Genomic DNA, 5,652 nt, shown 5'->3' with positions numbered 1-5,652 from the left:
AAATCAGAGATAAAGCAGCTGTAACAGGTGAAAATTTGTTGACAGAAAGAAATAGTAGGAAGACAAAAATACACTTGCTTTGAAGCAGAGGCCTAGGCAAGTATAGAACAAACCCACAAACTGAGAATGTAAAAAATAAATAAAAACAATAAAGTAAGAAGGGGGAGCTCCCACCAGCTGTGATGAAACCAGAGCCCAAGAGGAAGAAGAAAGACCCCTTTCCTGGTAAGGACTCAGTGAATGAAAGGCCAGTGGGAAGCCATGGGCTCTTTATTATAAACCCCTTCCCCAACTTCCTGTCCTCCCTATAAATGTGTTCTTCTTCCCTTGCTGTGCAGGAACTTGCATGTGGCTCGCCATGGTTGCAGACCCTAAATTGCAGCTCGCTGCTAATCATGAATAAACCCATCTTTGCTGAAGAAATAGCTGACAGTCTATTTGTTTCAGGTCAACAAAAGGTAAGTGGATAGTTTCTTCTGGTAGTAAAGTAATTTTCAAAATCAAAACAGGTTAAGAGAACTGCATGGAATAAACGGAATGACAAAGGGAGATGTGCATCTAGTGACACTATTCTTTCTTCCAAAGAAAACCTTCTCTTTGTTCAAGGCCTATTGATGCAATTCAGATTCAGTGAGGCCACATGAAATTTCTTAAAGTTTAAATGAACACTGGATGAAAATATGTGTTGTTTAAATGATCAGTAGTGGGGGTTCTTGTCGTAGCTCAGTGGAAAGGAATGTGACTAGCATCCATGAAGATGCAGGTTCGATCCCTGGCCTCGCTCAGTGGGTTAAGGATCCAGCGTTGCTGTGAGCTGTGGTGTAGGTCACAGATGTGGCTTGGGTCTGGCATTGCTGTGGCTGTGGTATGGGCTGGTGGCTACAGCTTCAATTCCACCCCTAGCCTGGGAACCTCCATATGCTGTGGGTATGGCCCTAAAAAGACAAAAAAAGAAAAAGAAAAAGGCATAAATGATTGGTACTGGTTATATCTGAATAGCAGGGTTTCAGAAAGCTTTCTCAAGCATTTCTGTGTCAGAAAACCCCAAACTCTGAAAAAAGTGCATAATGGATAGCAGCAGCTCGTGTAAAGGAGAGAGACTGGTAAAGCTGAGAAAACTGGGGTATAGTCCTTTCTCAGACAGCCACACCTGCAAACCAGGTAACTTCTCAATTTAATTCAGCAAACATTTAATGAACATGAACCATGGGACAAACCCTCCAATATGAAGGTTGTAGAGTACCAAATCTCACAGGCAGGCTCCCTGCCCAAGAGATTCACAGGCTAGCCAAGGAAGTACCACTTACACATGTAGGAGAGGAAAAATAAGTTTCCCTATACCTTTCAGAATTCTTGGCCAAGACCACTGAAATAAAAAATTAACAAGAGAAAAAAAAGTTTATTGGAGTTCCCTGGTGGCCTAGCAGTTAAGGATTTGGCATTGCCACTGCTTTGGTTCAGGTTGGATCCCTGCTTGCTGCAGGGATAGCCAAAAAAAAAAAAAAAAAAAATTTATTAACATGAATATCTCATGTAAACATGGGAGTTACTCAGGGAAAAGTGAGTAACTCAAAGAGGTGGCTTAAAACTTCAGCTTGCATAGCATCTTCAACAAAGAACAATAAATCTATGGAGAAATGACAGCAAAGAGGAAAGCAATTGTAGGCTTTCAAGGGCAGAGATAAAGGCTCGTTAGTAAAGTGTGTCTTTTAGATTTCAGGCTCTTTGGGCCTGAAGTTGTCTCTGGGAATTAACTTTTGTCCCTCCTCCTGCTAGAGAAGGGAAAGGGGGCACTTTTATAAATTTGTGTCCTGCCTTTATACAAATGGAAGAGGAGGGGAGGGTAGAGAGCTTTTCCTGTATCTGCTTCTTAGTTGCCTTCAGCTCACAAAAATCCTCATGCCAAAGTGGCAGATTTGGAGGTGGTTTGAACTCCACAGTCATGGCATATTCTGCTACCCCTCATATGTATTCAAACTAGTCTACTAATATCCAAAGTAAATTCAAATGATGAACTGGCAAGAAAAAACCCACGAACCAGAAACCCTGGCATAGAAACAGGAGATTCTGTTAATTCAACATTTATTGATTACACACAACTCTGCTGACAAGACAATGACACACGTACACAACGATCAAAACCTGGAAAAATGAGTTATGTGAACATGTTTCAAAAAACAAAATGTTTCCACACGTCCTACTTCATTGATTCCCAAGTTTTATCTCACAAAACATAGCACGTAAAAAAATCACAGCATAAATGCTATTCAAGTAAAATGCCAGCTACCATCGTTGCACATGAATAATTAAAACCCTGGGCTCCAGCCTTCAGAGAAGGTAGTCATGCGGCACAAAGTTAATAAGTTTACAATGAACTAGATTTGCATTGTGCTTCTGATCTTTACTTTCACTAAATCTTTCCATAAAAATAAAGGTAGAAGGGAGTTCCTATTGTGGCTCATCAGTAACAAACCTGACTAGTAGCCATGAGGATGCAGGTTCGATCCCTGGCCTTGCTCGGTGGGTTAAGGATCTGGCATTGCTGTGTACTGTGGTGCAGGTCACGGACACACTAGGATCCCACATTGCTGTGGCTGTGGCGTAGGTTGGCAGCTGCAGCTTCGATTTGACCCCTAGCCTGGGAACTTCCATATGCTGTGGGTTTGGCCCTAAAACAGGCAAAAAAAAAGAAAAGAAAGTTAAAAGAGCCAGCACTTGACATAAAATCGTACGTAAAAGCCACTCAAATGGATAAAGATGATAAGGTACAGATGAGCTTTTTAAATGAGAATCCCTCCATAGCCGGGGACAGTAAATTGAGAAGTATTTTTTCAAGGCCAATAGACTCCCATTGTCTGAGTAACTTCATTTGAGTCATGTGATGATTGCTAGGAAGTTCTTGGTGAGAACTCACTGGTGCAAGGCCTGGAAGAGAACTTTTTACGCAGTAGGTACTCAATACAGTGAAATAAAGCCTCAGAAACATGGGAAGGCCAGTATCGCCCTCTTGGTCTAGATCAGGGGTTGGCAAGCTATTTCTGTAAAGAGCCAAAGAACAAGTATTTTAGGCTTTGTGGGCAATACTTTGCATGTTGCAGGCACTCAACTCTGCCAAGAGAATAACCAGAGTTCATACAGTAAATGAATAGTGTGGTCAGGTTTCAGTAAAATTTTATTTATGGACACGAAAATCTGAATTTCACATAATTTTAAAGTGTGTCATAAAGGACTCTTCTTTTGATTATTTTTCTTCCCAACCATTTTGGAATGTAAAAATGATTCTTAGCTCTGGATTGTACAAAAACAGATGGCAAGTCAGATTTGCCTTGTGAGCCAACCCCTGGATACTTGTCCTTTTCTATTTCATGTTGTTACATACATTTTCCATCACATATGGTTACACCTTATTGAAAAATAACACCCCCTCCAAAAAAAAGTTCACTTAGAAATTACTTCTCTTTCCCCCCCACAAACCAGAATGATTTTATTCCGACAGTATCCTTTTTCCTTTTCAAATTATTTTAATTACAAAATTAATCATTGCAATGAGTCTCTGACCCACCATTTATGTAGCTGGTGAGCCAGAGAGACTAGAAACTTCAAAACCTACCACCCAGCCAGGGCATCCACTGGCCTACAAAGTTACAAATGTATTGAAATGCATTCCTCCAAACATTCCAAGCACTATTCTCCAACTTATTCTAGCGTCAGAGCATTTTTATTGTTAAGAGAAAAGAGATGGACGTGCCCAAATATTAAGTCATTAGAGTGTTACATAAAACAAACTAAAAACTTAAAAAGTAGAAATTGACTGTTAATACAGTGTATCTGTGATTCTGGATGGGGCCTGGGCAATGCATATCCCCAGGAGTTCCTTTGTTGGGGCTTGGTAGGGACAGCTGATATACCCCAGGGCAAACCCATGGCAGCTCAGGGACTGGCAGTGGTTCCTCTGTGCACAGGGCCATCTCAGACCTTTAGCTACTCAAGCAGCTCCCCATGCCAAGTGAGGGACGTTCTGTCTGGGGTGGGTACAGGTGTAACTGCCTCTAGCGCTACTTTCATTCCAGTCTCCCTTCTGCTCCCCAGAATATCCACAGAATGTCAGTGGCATCTGCACATAGAGTGGAAATGAAGTGCTTCGTCCCTGTCTATTCCACCAGGAACAGCCTTTATTCCTTTTCCTCGTATATAAGGATGATGGGGACATGGTACAGAAAAGCCTAGAGTTTTCTTTATCAGGCTTTTCTTTCAGAGTGAGAGTTAAAAGTGGTCATAGGGGTGTGTGTGTGTGTCTGTGTCTGTGTCTGTGTTCAAATGATGAACTATAGGAGTTCTCGTCATGGCAAAGTGGAAACAAATCCAACTAGGAAGTTGCAAGTTCGATCCCTGGGCTTGCTCAGTGGGTAAGGATCTGGCATTGCTGTGAGCTATGGTGTAGGTCAAAGACGCTCAGATCTGGCATGGCTCTGGCTGTGGCATAGGCTGGCAGCTATGGCTCCGATTTGACCCCCCTAGCCTGGGAACCTCCATGGGCCGTGAGTGCGGCCCTAAAAGCCAAACAAATAAAAAAATGAAGTATAGAAACTCTTATAGGACAATAGGTGCCTGAAGGGCAAAGCCTCCTGCATCTTCCAATTGTTGGCAGTTATGGAAATTCTTTTTCCTTTTGAGATTATTGTGGCCAAAGTGCTTTTGCTCTTCTGCAGGTGAAGGAGCGGTACCTCATGAGGACAGAAAGAGCAGGCTGCAGGTGACAGGTCCTCACTCAGGCTCAGGTGGTGGGCAGATGGGTACTGCTGGATGCCCGAGCAATGCTGGGCAGTGATGCTCACAATAATGGTGGCTCCTGTACTTACATGGAATTTTCATTTTGGGGCAAATACTTTTGTTTTCTCTTAAGCTCACAATATCCCATCGAGCTAAATAAGGCATGGATAAAGCCTCCACTCCCCATGAGGGAGGGGGCTTGCATGGCACATCTGTGGGAACAAAGCCAGGCCAGGCCATTACTTGTGTGCCATCCATCCCAGCAAGCTGCTGCTGCCCTGCTTTGCTTTATACTTAAGCTCGTTTCCTACTGGAAACAACATGAAATGCAAAACAGGACAGAAGTGAAAACAAAATCTTTAAGTAGTCAATTTAGGATGATGAAGACTTTAATGTAAAAAATGGCCCAGAGTAAGGAAGAGGGGTTCCTTCATTTTCAAAAAACAGAGGCAATTCTCTGCTATTTCTGAAGCCTTAAAAAATGAGTCATTTGGCCTCTGCAGCAATAACTCCAAATCCACAGCAAGTGTCTTTAGTGTTGAGCTGGCAGGTTGCCAGGGGGCTGGGCCACCCCTAACAGGCCCTTCAGTCACATTCAGGGGTCTCCCCTGCAGTTCTCTTGCTGCCGAGCCATGAGGGCGCTGGCTGTGTCATTGCCCAGGTAGGAATCCAGCCATGGTGGGGTCCTGACCTTCATTCTATAAACCCAATGCTGGTTCTCAGGCAGTCTGTGGCCACAGGCATATATTGTTCCCTAGTCAGGTAAGGGGAGGAGTAGGATTCGCATCTGCTTACGATTATGAGGACTGGATACGCTTTTAAAAATTCCTAATTCAGATGCCTTATGAGTTTATTTAAAATGATGGATGGCATGTCCCCATA

Source organism: Sus scrofa, chromosome 7 (genome assembly GCF_000003025.6).
Source record: "Sus scrofa isolate TJ Tabasco breed Duroc chromosome 7, Sscrofa11.1, whole genome shotgun sequence".
In the NCBI taxonomy this organism is placed as follows: Eukaryota; Metazoa; Chordata; class Mammalia; order Artiodactyla; family Suidae; genus Sus; species Sus scrofa.
This window is presented reverse-complemented; position numbering follows the sequence as displayed.